Source organism: Thunnus thynnus, chromosome 6 (assembly GCF_963924715.1).
Source record: "Thunnus thynnus chromosome 6, fThuThy2.1, whole genome shotgun sequence".
NCBI classification, from domain to species: Eukaryota; Metazoa; Chordata; class Actinopteri; order Scombriformes; family Scombridae; genus Thunnus; species Thunnus thynnus.
Genome location: NC_089522.1, coordinates 2,153,477 through 2,168,861, shown reverse-complemented (window position 1 = coordinate 2,168,861; position 15,385 = coordinate 2,153,477). Strand labels below are relative to the sequence as shown.

The following is a 15,385-nucleotide window of genomic DNA, read 5'->3' as shown; positions in this document are numbered from 1 at the left end:
TGAACCTTCACCTTGGTGCATGTTTGAAGGCTTATAATTCAGCAACAAAAGGGGGTACAGACATGGGGACAACTGTTACAGAGAGCTTGATACAAATCAGCACCACAGTTGTAGTTCTTCTGGTTTGCAAAATAGGGTTGTAAATATAGGGTTGTAAATTGTATATCTACTGAATACATCAAATATCTAGTAAAGCCGAACTAGTAATTACACTGTCCCTAGATGATCTATGTCAAGAAAAAGTAAAGATGTTGGTTTATTTCAGGTAATATAGCTAGTATTCTAGAAATGGGTTTTGGGTTGGTGTTCAGTGTCAGTGGGAGTTATGCAGTGCTTCAAACTGTGTTTAAGGAGTTTGTTCAGTCCCATCATGCATGTATTAAACTACCTCCTCAATGCTTGAATGAATATTATGAATAAATTGCACATTTCTCAATAGAAATGTTATCAAAGCAGACAGAAACTGTATTGACACCGGTCGATAGAAGAGAATAAGTTAAAAAACAACAAAAATAAAAAAACGTAGGCATCTATCTATCTATCTATCTATCTATCTATCTATCTATCTATCTATCTATCCATCTATCTCAATATTTTATTCCTGATTGTAACTACCAATCTGCAGTACTACGTAATGTTCATGTTATACTGAATATGTTATGTCACGGCTTTTGCTGGCGTCTTCACTATAGTAATAGTTGCTGAGGATCATGGATAGGCTAATTTAGCCACTTCTGCTATTGTCCAGAACTGATAACAAAAACTTGATTTCTCACAATCGAATGTGAAATACTTAAAACCGATCATATTGCACAGTTATCAAGGACACTTGATTCATTCATTCAAATTGGCAGTGAGGAAAATACTTCCCGGAAGCGGGTCATCCAGTCCGCCAACGGGACTGATAAAAACAAGGATAAAATCTTGTCACTAAATGTCGAGTAATGTAGACGTTATAATTTAAAAATTAATTAAAACTGAGGAAAAAAAACACATCTTCTGTGCTCCCAAGTCTCAAAATGCATTGTCTCAAGAAATCAGCCAATCACAAAGCTTCATATTCTGTTAATGCACAGTTTATACCTGATCGATTTTACTATACATACACACATTATTTTCTTTACATTTTAATATACAGTGCATTATTTTCTTCCTGATTGTTAACTCCAATATGCAATACCACTGACCTTATGTGCAATACTATATAACGTTATACTAAATATAGGTTATGTCCGGTTATGTCATGGCTTTAGCTGACATCTTCACCATAGTGAAGGTCACTGAGGATCATGGGTAGGCTAATGTAGCCACTTCTGCTATGGCCCAGAACTGACAAAAACACTTGATTTCTCACAATCGAAAATGAAATAATTAAAACAGATGTCCATAACACTAACTCATCGTATTGCAGATTTATCAAGGACACTTGTGTTTTTGTGTGGAGAATTGATGAGGATATCATTCAAATCGGCAGTGAGGAAAATAACGTTTCTTCCCGGGATGGGACTGATAAAGAAATAAAATCAAGGATAAAATCGCGTGATTAAATGTTGAGTAACGTAGCAGTTATAGTTTAAAAATGAATTACAAATGAGAAAAAACAATACATCTTCTGTGCTCCCAAGTCCAGAAAAAAACATGTTGCAGGCACGAAAGGTACTTCCTACTGAAATACATTAGTCAATAGATTAAATTTCATGACTATTTCACCATTGCCATGACACTGGGTTGCACCATTACTAGAATTACCTCTGAAGTTCCATTACTCTCAATACCTGATTTGATACCATGGCAAAACCAGAAATCCCATTCAGGACACACTCCTTTATTTAAAAACTTTTTATAAACATTAAGAATTGAACAGAAACGTTGTGTGTTTCATTATTTAAGCATACAGGCTGCATGAGAATAAGAGTTACTAATTAAATATTGACCTGTAACCTTCAAGTAGAAAGCAAAGCAGCCCAAAAAATAGTCATTTCAAATTAGAGGAACTGTATGAAATATGATGCTGTAACAACAAATACAGCTGTGGGATTATGTGCTCTCATTTTGGTTTTGGAATCTTGTGGGTATGACTGAATCTTTAAGTGTTTCAGCATTTAAACAAACACCCTCTGGCTATATTAGAATAATAACATTGAGTTATAGAGTGAGATGTCAATACCAATGATAACTAAAAACACTGGTATTATTTGCTAAATGCTGGTATTGATTTGGTGTCCATGTAGCTATGGTATCTATGTATTGATTCTTGTGACACCCCTGATTATATCCACTTTGTAATGTGGTTATCAAGCTGTTAAGAAGAATGGTTCCCAAACTAGGATCCAAAGACCACCAGCGGTTTTGAGAGCACAAAATCCTCAAACTCGGGTCTGTGGTCTGTTATGCATCTATTCTGTTTGAGATAGCCAGCCTGGTTTCTCAAAATCCAAACAGTACTGGATTTTTCTAGCTTCCATTTATGTCCATTGCTCACTTTTTGCTCCTCTGAAGTGGGGCAAAAAGTTGTTATATGTGATGTCATGTCTTTCTATTTGGAACACTGAGAATTTGTAAATCTGAACCCATGATTTGAAAGTTTTTGGTTTTTTAATAAATGAAATTCTGAATGAATGTTTCACAAATTTCTGCTTTGATTCTTTCATAAATTTAATAAATATATAAGTAAACGGTTATAATAGCAGGCACATTTATAGTATTTATGTCATTGTTCAACGTAGGCCATTTCAGTAGAGGCATTAAATATATGACAAGAGAATAGAAAGAATTTTGTTTTACTTTTTAATGGCACTTTCTAGGAGGGACGTTTTACTGATGTCATTAAGGTCTTTGATAATACATTTATCACCTCCAGTCCAACATGGTGGAGGCAGAACTCTGCTGCAGCACGCTGATGTTGCAATTGAAAGCCCTATTAGCTTTTACTTCTTATCAATGTAAGTTCTTTGCTGTGTTCGTAAAATGAAAATTCATGCACGAAATCCAAAAAAATTCCAAAAAAATTATTTCTGGGTAGGATGATGAGAGAAATAATCTCACTGAATTTCAAGAAATCAAAGCAACTTTGTTCCAAAATGGCCACTGACTTTCTGTTTTCAGTTGGTGGCACTATTACTATGACTCAATAGTGATATGTAGATGATAGGCCTGGACTTTCGTCAAGCATATGACATCTGGGCCAAATTGGACAAAGTCCAGTGGAGTTACAACAATTTCCTGTTTCATGGCGAGACATGCAAATTCACCGGCACACCACATCAGGGGCATTCCACTAACACTCATGATTTTGATAACTTTTCATCGTAAAGGTCTTAAGATGAAGCCAACCAAGTTTGAAGTAGGTTGATTCAAATCTCTAAGAGGAGTTTGTTAAAATACAATGCCTGCAAATGGCAAAAACTGAGCAAAATTGGCAAAGTTGATTTAAAATGGCTGACTTCCTGTTGGACTTAAGGTATGGTTCCAAGAGGCTTTTTTGTGTGTTTGGACATGATACATTCGTTCACCTACATCAAATTTAGAGGTGGCGGCTTTGACTTTGAAATATTCTAGGGGGCACCCTTGAGCACTTTTGCTACGCCCAAACCCAAGACCCATAGCAGATATCATGTTTCACTACTTCTGACACATGTGCCAACTTTATGAGTTTTTAAGCATCTCTAGCCCCTAAAAAACAGCCTCCTGTTTCATGGCGAACAATGCATCACCATGGCAACAGCTTTCGGTGAAAACTAAAAAGCTTCAGTATTTAGCATCATCAAGGTCTTACAACTTAACTGACCAAATTTTAGGTGGATCTGGTTAAGCTGATAGGAGTACTTACTAAAAGAATGGTGCTCATGACTTCCTGTTGCCAGTAGGTGGCGCTGTGATTGTGATTCAGGTCTAGTGAAAAATTTGATAAAATGTAAAAATTAACCCCCAAAGTGCCAAAATGTGCTCTCTAGCGCCATATATGTAACTAATATGGCTACCATAGCCCATAGGAATGTCGTAGAGAGATCAAACCAAAACTGAATTATTCGTCTGATCAAGACCTACAAATCATATGCTGAAACCACTGACCTAAATCCAACAGGAAGTCCGTAATTAGCTTTTCACAAGATTCGTACTTTAAAATTCTCCTCTCCAACTGAGAGGGAGAGAGAATAGGAGGGGGTGGATGGGTGTAGGGGGTTGAATGGAGCTCATTTTTGTAGGATACAGCAGGAAGGTCTATATGCATACAGTACATTATATGCAAACTTTGTATGAAGTTTGGTGTTATTATCATTTATTTTAAAATAATTATAGGTCTTATATGTATAATTCAGTAGTGGGGATGACCCATGAGGGGAAGGGAAAAAATGGAGTGAGGATGACAGTTTAATGATAAAGTGCTGTAGAAAAATAAAATCTAAAACTAAAATTTGTAGCTCTGTACCGGAGTTTTTCCTTTATTAGGGCCCAAGCACGTAGTGGTTCGCTCACACTCTCCATTCAAATATATGAGTATTTTTCTGTGTCCAGTTGCAGTTACTTGTTGTCTCTACAAACCTGACAGTACACATTTCAATCAAACTTTGACCAGGTCATGTGGGTTAAAAGTCTTTACTTTTCTAAAAATAGACTTGATGAAAATTAAGAAATTAATTTATTTTACACACAAACTCATCAAGAGTTTTCAATATACTAATTGAAATTCAAGTGAATGGGCCCAAAACTTGCACAATTTTGATGCCACAGGTGCGAGCAAGACAGACATGTCTCACCCTGCAGAAAATTCTCGTCCTCACACCATTGAGATTTGATGTTTCGCCATGACAGAGGAAGTTGCTATAACTTTATTGTACATGCTCCAGTCTGCACCAAACTTTACATGTTTGATAACGTCCCGGCCAGAACACGTGTACATGTCAATATTCCATTAGTGATGCAAAGTGGCTGAATAGCGCCCCCTATGAAATTTCAGCGAAGCAGCCCCAGCAGCAGGCAAAATAGTAAGGAAGTGATGTTTATCTCCTTCTTGCCCTGTCTGAAAACAGACCGGGTCTGAAGACATCTACATGCCCGTGACAGAAGCCCTTCGATTGCACTGCGGCCTGACATGCGTGGAGGCGCGAGGGCTTGTTCAACGCTGTTTGCAGCTTTAATTATTACAACTCTTTGACCGCGAATATCTAAGACACACATATCCCAAAACTAATGAAAATTGGCAGGTACGTCAGTTCCGGTGTAAATTGCAGATTTTACGGGTCTCGCAAAAAGGTGGGGAAAAATAGCTCGACAGAGCCCCTCGATACAGATTGTCATAGAACAATGAAATTTGGTATGGATATGTATCATGACCAGACGCAACAAAAACTCCCTTGAGCCATACCCTAAGTCCAACAGGAAGTCGGCCATTTTGGATTACAGTTGCCATTTTGACGCCAATTTTGCCATTTCCAGGCCGCATACTTTAACAAACTCCTCCTAAAGATTTGACCTCAGCAACTTCAATTTCAGTCAGTATCATCTAAAGACATTGGAGATGAAAAGTTATCAAAACGGTGAGTTTTCGACATTGCCAAGGGGGCGTGGCTGGGCGGTGAATTTCGACCCTTCGCCATGAAAATTGAAATGGCCATAACTACGGCATATATGATCCTAAGAGACCCAAACCTTTCGTGCTTGAAAAGAGTCCGGCCCTAAACAGATCCATGTGTCAATACTGGATCTGAGTCATAGCGCCACCTACTGGCAACAGGAAGTTGCATGTTTTACACTTTGATGCCCTGTGGGTAGCACGGTGATTGGATCCACCTCAAATTTACTCACAATAGCCTCAAGACCTTGGAGATTGTATATTCTGAAGTTGGTGACTTTTTGTTGAAAGGTGTTGCCATGACGAAGCGGTGAATTTCAGTGTCTCGCCATGAAATTTCAAAGCTGTATAACTTGACTCCACATGGTCTGATCTTTTCCAAATTTCATATGCTTGTTAAGAGTCCCAGTCTGAAGACATGTACAGGCCCATATTTAGTGACAGTCATAGCGCCACCTACTGTCAACATGAAGTAACATGCATCATACTTTGTCTAATTAGTCCTAGTGAATTTGGGCAATGCACCTGAAATTGACTCAGCTGAGATGTAAGTGTAGCACTCGGCTCCTAACACTACTATTTAGTAAGGATTTTTATAATTTTGGAACAGAATCAGAGGATACCAGATTCAGACAGGAGGCAGAAATGGCTATCTGCAACATTAACATCATTAACATCAAGCTGTAAACTAGTGCCGTGTATTATTTTTGAAAATAAACAAAATAATTAAAATAACTTTAAGTTCAGTAAATAGTTAAATTCCACAAAGTCAGTTTCTCAGTTTCAATTTAGCAACAAATTATTTCTTCTGTCACTTTTTCTTTTGGTTTTGAACCACCGAGTTCTTTTCAACTACTTCTCTATTTTGACTGGGTGCACCCTTCTATAGGTAAACTAAATTCTCAATATCTGGATCCAAGGTTAGATAGGTAACAATATCAGAACCATAGCCTGTTCAATATTATCATTTCACAACACACTTCAACCTTGCAACAGTTCACTATTCACTGCTCTAGCAATAACAAAATCACTTTAACCAAGGCACAATAATACACCATATCAATAGTATGAATACTCAGTCCACTCATTTAAACCAGTGCTGGTTATGGCTCAGTCCTTCCACAGGCACAGGGAATGCGTCTGAAGAAGAATTAAGTGTCTTTTCCAAGCCAAGTCAAAATGAAGTGTAGAGTCAGAGTCTGGGATTTTGAATTGTGCAAGTGGGGCTGGGGGTTGAGCATGAAAGTGGTGCTGGCCTTGTGCACTTAAGATGTTTACCCCACTGCTGTGGTAGGAAAGAGGTAAGGTTGACAGTTCTTGGCTCTGGGTTCTCGGTTCAGGGATCTTCAATCCAGGGATCTAATGGTCTCGTCTGGTTTGGCTCGCCATCAACTTCAAATCAACTCAAAAAACCTGACCTGCAGTCATTGACATGGCCAGAAATGATCATTAATCAATTGCCATTCTGATTTGTCATTAATTCCTTAAACCTCAACAAAATATATACATATAATGTAAACAATCAACACATTTTAATAACCTTTACAGTAAATGAATTTTTGAGTAAAATGAACTAAATTACTATTTTTTATCTTAACCTGGTATTTTTAAATTAAAACAATATTACATGAATTACAGACCAACAGTGTGAACTTTACACTCTATATTCTTATGTCTTCTGTTCTTTAAATCAGATTCATTATACCAATGAAATATAATACCCAACAAAACATAACTTAGTATGTTGCTTCAGTATTAAACAGTTCAGTAGCTTTACCAGCCACAGAAAACATTGAGCAATTAAATACTCCACATGTCACATACTTATATTTTTTCCAGTTCCAAACAGTTTCAGTTTATTTGAGCTCTACAACAGTCAGCTAATTGCACTATTCAGCACTAAATGCTAATTTTTGTTAGCTCTAGGCTCATTCACTTGAACGAGCCAGCTTAGCCTAGCATCATGTGGCGCAGCATTTAATTGTTTACTTTTACTACGACTAACCAATTCGGGAGTTCTTCTGTGTCACTCAGCAGGTTTCAGTGAGCAGCCTCTCACACACACACCTCTACAAGCTCACAACAAAGTACAGGCTGTTACTGTTCTGTTTTGCCAACATTATCTGGTGTTTTTACTGTTTTATCTGTATTTTTACCGTTCAGCGGCAGGTCCTCTCTCAACAGTGTCACCCAGTGTCTGACTAGCATATGCTGTGTAGCTTGCCTACGGTGCTGCAGACCTGCGCTCTGATTGGCTGAGGCATTTCTGTGTTGTTAACTCTTTGTGACCCAGGTTACATAAAACCTTGGTGATACTACATTCTGCAGTTAATGACACATAATCAAATGCCGTTGCCATGAAATATGATGCTGTTTTTGAGGGGTAAGGGATGGTTTACCAGTCACAAAACTTGAAACACGTGTCTGGAGTGACACCATTTAAAATCCTGTATAGGTCATTGGCATGGGCATGGTAAAATGGCTCAACGGCACCCCCTTGAAAATTTCAAATTCGAAGCCCCGCAGCAATTGACAAGTAACTTACTGTAATTTATTTTACAGTAGTTACTTGTCAATTGCTTCCAGTTATTTACTGAAATTTATTTTACAGTAGTTACTTGTCAATTGCTGCCAGTTAATTACTGTAAATATAAACACAGTAAACTTACTGTAAAATAAATTACAGTAAGTGTACTGTGTGTTTATTTTCAGTACCAAATGTAAAATGAAACACAGTAATTTAATGGTACTGTATGTACTGTTACAGTAGCTATACATAACTGTAAATTAAAATACAGTACTTTTATGCTACTCTTTAATGGATTACAGCACCAGACATTTTGCAGTATATTAGATTATAGTTATTCATATAATGCTGTAAACTTTCAAACCACATTTAAATTTCAATAAATGAGTACAGAACCAACTCTTTAAATGACAATAATTTATTGTTAACTGTTGAATAGCAACAACTACATTTTACTTATTGCTTATTTTCACTGTGCGCAAGGATTGTGCACTATGTTTACAGAAATCTAATGGCCTTCTTCTATATGGCAGAAAAACCCACACTCAATAGTGAACTGCTGCAATTATATCTGTGATGCACAGTGCAAATGGTTTTCCCTCAGACAGGACAGCAGAACAAAATAAGTTGTTTACCCTTAATGAAAAACAGTAGTAAAAGAGCCTGTTGCCTGCAGTTCTACGTCTACCAGCTCCAGCTGTTTCCTCTTTTACCAATTCTCCTTTGCAATATATAAAACTGATCTGCTGACCAAACAGCACAAAACATTTTGCATAGACCAGTGTTTACTGATCAATACTGCAGTCTGTTTTACATTTCCTGTACATGCTTCACAATAAAAGCCACACAGTGGTGCACCAGTGAGAAGCTTTTAATGTTAAGTAGCAATAGCAGGAAATATTCGGACTGCATGGGCTTACTTAACACAGCTTAACTTAACACAGTAAATAAGAATACAGTATATAAAAATGAAGTAAATAAATGTTTTCTATTTAGTGTTTGCCATAAAAGAAGCAGGGACCATATGCAACTTTCTGTCCTCTAAATATCATTCTGTAACAAAGTTTTCAAATGTATATATTACAAACATTAGCAAACATTACAATGACATATGTAAAAGGCTTGTTTAAATCTGTAACCACAGTTAAACAAATCCTCGCGAAAAAACAATACAGATGTCATTTAATAAGCCCACTACAAGTTTTAAAAAAAATCAAATCACTGAACTTGAGATATATATGTGTGTGTGTGTGTGTGTGTGTGTGTGTGTGTGTGTGTGTGTGTGTGTGTGTATGTATATATATATGTATATATATATATATATATATATATATATAATAGACACTGACACTAGACACTGTTATTTCCTTGAAACAAAACACACTTAGGTAATCTAAACATGGATATTAAACTATGGGAGATGTCACCAGATTCTCAGGTGTCCATATAATAGAGTCTTTAAAATTGTGTTTGTGGATGCGTACTTGTCTGCAAAGAGTCCAACAGCCCACCTCAGCCCACTTTGCATTACAAGTCCACTGGGCCAAAACGCTTTGGATCCTTGCAGGCCAGGAGCCGCCGGGTGATTTCACTTTGATCCTCCACTGCTGCTTTGTGTTCTTCAGCAAATTGGATGACAGCTACTGTAGATGACAAAAAAATCAAAAATGTTTTACCATTACTGTCAGTGTAATAGCCAAGCTATGATCAAAACACTTGTTGTTAAGACCCTCAAAGTAAGCTTTTGTAGAATAGGCTACACCTAACAAGATTTTAATTACCTATTGTAACAAACTTTTAAATACATCTTAACAATCACAGGGAAAATGCAAGTAAAATGAATCTAAAAGAAATAGGATGTGATGTAAAAATGTTGATGAGCAATACCTTTTGAACAGACTGCAGCGATGTCATTGTTTCCTCCTGATTCAACTATGAACGTATAGCAAGATGTGAAGATGGCAGCCAAGGTGGTGGTGAAGTCAGGTCTCCATAAAAAGCACCCATTTGGTCGCACACAGGATCTCAGGTTCAGGTTCTCCTGATGAGTAATAATCAAACACTGAATTAACAACAATTCTATTACCTTAAAATACTGTTTTCTCTGACGAAACGTGTACAGCAGAGACAATATTGTTTGAGTTAGTACATGAGAGCAGATCTAAGCAGATGACTGCTGAGGTGTTTGTGGCTAAGCCAAAATAAATATAAAATATATAAAAACAGACACATAGTATAACAAGCACAATTGCCACAAGAGCTGACTAGCTTGGCTTTGTCTGTGGATTTTAAATCTTACCTTACACAGTGAGACCTGGGATGATCAGCAGGAGTGATTGTCAGCTGTGAGGAGTAGAGATAAGATGAAGAAAGGCATCAAGATTAAGAGCTGTGCATGGCTTTGGAAAACATTATTTTTACTGAGAGTGATTACTTTTAAATTAATTAAAAATTAATTAATTGTCATATATATATATATATATATATATATATATATATATACATATATATATATACACACACACACACACACACACACACACACACAAACATAGCCTACATAAATACATATACATATAGGCTACATCTTGGGACAAAGCAATTTCACACAGTTTGGTAGTAGACTGTAGACTATCAGACCATTTTGCCTTCTCTGTCAGACCTAATGTTAGAATAATTAACTATTAAGTTACAGAGATGAATAAAACAGGGTGATGTTTTCACAGTGAACTAGTATACCAGTGTTGAGTTAGCCAGGGGGTGATACAGGCTAAACAGACTTCACAGTGCTCTCGCATGTCCTATGAAGGCAGAATATGTAAAGCTAACATCTGTAACGTTAAGGCGTGTTGACAAGTTAGGTTCGTAACATGAAGCTGTTTCAGTTCAACACAATGCAGGCAGGTTAACCATGGATTTCTGTTAGCTAATAGACCACTAGCTAACATAATAATGTTAGCACAGCACACAATCGATGTGAATAATTTAATTACAAAAACAAGCTTGGTGTAATGTCAGGACCGAGTGTTTTACTGTTGAAAACACTTACTGATCAGCTGCTGATGTCGGTGACTCCTGCTGCTGCCGCTGTTGCTGCTGCTGCTCGGGACTGACCGCTAACGTTAACTTTACTCCTCACCACCCTGCAAGAAGTGCACTGTCCACACTGCAAAAAATATCTGTTGAACAGACGCCTTTGTGGTCTTCCATATCTTCCACTGCTCATTTATGAATGTTCCGAGTTTGCTGCGTCCTTAATTTCAGAGTACTCTGCAGTTACATATGGTTACTGTGATTTTCTACATTACTAAAATAGTTACTGTGATTTTCTACAGTAACATAACAGTTACTGTGATTTTCTACCGTAGCATAATGCTTACTGTGATTTTCTATAGTAATATAATGGTCACTGTGATTTTCTACTGTAACATAATAGTTACTGTGATTTTCTACAGTAACATAATGGTTTCTGTAGTAGTATCAATATTACTGTGATTTTCTACAGTAACATATGGTTACTGTGATTTTCTACAGTAGTGTGTTCACTACTGTGATTTCTACAGTATCATTATGATTACTGTGTTTTTAGGCCTAATACACATTATTATACTGTAAAAATATTCACAGTAATTAACTGTGCAGAAACACAGTAAATTACTGTGGGTTTCACAGCCATTTTTACAGTGTAGTGATCCCTCTGTTGGTTATTCTTTCAAGGAATTTCCTATTTTTGCCAATAAGCAGGCTAGGAATTTAAGGGACACCTTGGTCAGAGCTGATTGTTATGTGCCTCCTCAGCACTTTTTGTCTAACCCAGCAGTACGTAATTTCCATGTTATTGCTGTGCCCAGTGTAATGCTATGATCAGAGGGGATGTTTTTTCACATCAAGTTTAACATTAAGAGTAGGATCTCCTGCAGAACCAAATTTGTTGTGTATCTTGTATGTACAAATGTCCTTGTAGGTTAGCATTCATTGGTAAAACTTAACGAGAGTTGAAAGCTAGGGTTTCTGAACATAAGAGTTGCATAAGGAAAAAAGATGAAAAATCTCCGCTGGCAAGACACTTTCATTCAGCCGGCCATGATGTCTGTTCCCTCAAATTTATTATTTATTAATTATTATTTCAATTTATTATTGAAATGATACATCCTTTCAAAAGAGGTGGCGATAGGGACAGACTTCTGTTACAGAGAGAAGCATATGGGATCCACACACTACAAACTGAAAGCCCAAAGGGATTAAACGAAGAATTGCTTCTGGGCTGTTTTTCTATAGTCTATTTCCTCATTATTTATTTCTGTAAAATCCTTTGGGGGTCCTTTTGGACATTTTGATTCCCCATTTAGATTCATACACACACATTTATCCTTTTCTACTTTTTAAGTAGTTGTACCTGTGCTTTCTGGCTGGTATTGAGAGGTCCACTAGGTCAGATTAGGTCCCCTTTACATGCCATTTATTCTCATGGGATCTTAGATTTTTTGTCTTTACATTTTTTCAATATATTTTTTCTACATTTTGTCTATTTATTCTAAATTCTAAATATTTAACAGGGTAATTTAGCTCTTAATTAAAATCATAATTAAAATGAATTTGACATGCTAATTGCCCTTTCTACATTTGCCTCATATGGTTGTATATATTGTTGTTTTTTCTATGATATTTATCTATGCTCTTTTTGTCTATACTTATTAATCGGTTTCTATAGGGTCATATAGCTCTTAATCCCTTTTCCCTTTTTTATGCGAGAGATATGAGTCCCGAGTATAGACAAATCTTTGTTGGAAGATCTCTCAGGGATTTCCTTACCCAGTATTTGGAGCCCTCTATGTACATTATTGGTCTCTTGTGTAAACATTTTTTGGGTTGTTTTTAGCATAGATCCATTTTGTAATAATTTTTCTCTTTAGAGATGTGCAATCCATTAATCCATGTTTAATGGATTGTACACATATAGTGCAGGTTGTTTCTTTGTTGTTTTTTTGGCAACTGTTTTTTCTGCTCATGGGCATCTTCATGTATTTATTGATGTCCATTGCCATTTTTGGTTTGTTGCCATTTTAGGTCATAGTTGTTGTGCCGTCTACTGACAACAGGAAGTCAACGTTATAGGATGAGCATCATCCGATTTACATATGGTGTGATCTACATATGATATACAGCAACATAATTAAAGCTGTGATGATTTCGCACATCGGAGCACGACGCAGTCGAAGGGCCTTTATTGCAGGCATGCAGATGTGTTCAGGACCAGACTCTTATCGAACATTACACAAAGGAGTTAAATATCATTGCCTGTGTCCACTATGTGGTGATAGAGATCACCCATTACATCATGTTGCTGTATATCAACTGTAGACCACACCTTGAAAATTTCAAGTGAATCAGATGATGTTTGTCATATAAGGCTGACTTCCTCTTGCCATAAGGTGGCGCTATTACTATGACTCAATATTGACATGTAGATGTGTTCAGGCCAAGATTCTTATCAAGCATGAGAAATTTGGTGCAGGTTGGACAATGTACATTGAAGCTACAGCAACTTCCTGCTTCATGGCGAAAGCAATAAGTAACTGCAGCTGGACACAGAAAAATACTCATATATTTGAATGGAGAGTGTGAGCAAACCCACACCTTTTTAAACATTTACTGCTTCCACATACTTTTAGATACAGACTTCATTTGAACTTTAAATGAGTCATGAGACTTTGACTTACAAATCTTGAATTTACATGTTTTTTCTATCTTTTACTGTTTTTGAGATATTAGAGTTTGACTTTTGAAGTCTTTTCTTGCTCCGCCTGTGATTTTATAATGAGTGCGTATTGCACAATGTTTCACAGCACTGAGGGAGTAACATGACCAAGAGCAGTTGGAGAGAGGAACCCCCAAAGTTCCAAAATGTGCTCTCTAGCACCACCTATGTAACTAAAATGGCTGCCATGGTGGGTAGAATGTCGTAAAGAGATCAAACCAAAACTGAGTTATTCATCTCATCAAGACCTACGAATCATACACTGACACCCCTGACCTAAATCCAACAGGAAGTCCACAATTAGCCTTTCAAAATAAGACTTTGTCCCAGTTTTGGCCTCTGAACAAAAGCTATCTCCTCCGAGGGCGTTAATGGTATCGGCTTCAAACTTTATTACATGACTTATGACACTGTGCTGAAAAAATGTTAAAAACTTTGTAATAACTTGAACAGGTTGGATTTTATAAGACCTGAAAGTTGCAGTGCCAAATCACATCAAATGTACCCCTTACAATGTAAAACAATGCGGGAGGCATGGACTTTGTGTCAAACAGAGGCTTCTGACGTCTAAACTATAAGTCTGACCACTTTCAAACCTGTGTCAATGGATTCACCACGAAATTTCCTACTAAAAAATATGATTTTTAATGTAAGATTTGACCAACGTTATGGGATTTATGAGGAGATTTCACAAGCATCATACTCTAAAGTTCTCCTCTCCAACAGAGAGGGAGAGACAGAGAATGGTTGGGGGGGGGGGGGGGGATACAGCAGAAAGGTCTATATACATACAGTACATATGTATATACAAACATTGTATGAAGATTGGTGTTATTATCATTTATTTTACAATAATTATAGGTCTTATATGTATAATTCAGTAGTGAGGATGACCTATGAGGGGAAGGGAAAAAAATGGAGTGAGGGTGACAGTTTAGTGATAAAGTGCTGTAGAAAAATAAAATCATAACTAAAATTTGTAGCTCTGTACTGCAGTTTTTCCTTTATTAGGGCCCGAGCACCTAGCGGTTCGCTCACATTCTCCATTCAAATATATGAGTATTTTTTTGTGTCCAGCTGCAGTTATTTATTGTCTCTACACACCTGACAGTACACATTTCAATCAAACTTTGACCAGGTCATGTGGGTCAAAAGTCTTTATTTTTCTAAAAATAGACTTGATGAAAATTAGGAAATTAATTTGTTTTAAACACAAACTCATCAAGAGTTTTCAATTTACTAATTTAAATTCAAGTGAATGGGCCCAAAACTTGCACAGTTTTGATGCCACAGGTGTGAGCAAGACAGACATGTCTCACCCTGCAGAAAATTCTCATCCTCACACAGCTGACAGTACACGTCAATCAAACTTTCAAAATAAAAGCACACCACACTTGTAAGAAATATCCCTCATTTTTAGAAAGCAAAATGATCTGATCCCGACGGGCCAGAGTGCAGGGTCCCTACCAACGCTGCTTGCAGCTTTAATTAGGGCCCAAGCCCAAAGGGCAAAGGGCCTATTGTATTT

At 37.0% G+C, this 15,385-nt stretch overlaps 1 long non-coding RNA gene across 1 annotated transcript; it reads right to left on the bottom strand.

Moving 5' to 3' along the window:
• Positions 1–1,157: 1,157 nt before the first annotated feature.
• LOC137183981 (uncharacterized) lies at positions 1,158–11,351 on the bottom strand. Its single transcript, XR_010928591.1, has 5 exons — positions 11,149–11,351; positions 10,399–10,442; positions 9,987–10,140; positions 7,578–9,742; positions 1,158–6,990 (listed from the first exon to the last, which is right to left on the bottom strand). It is a non-coding gene; the product is annotated as an uncharacterized lncRNA (long non-coding RNA).
• Positions 11,352–15,385: the final 4,034 nt, after the last annotated feature.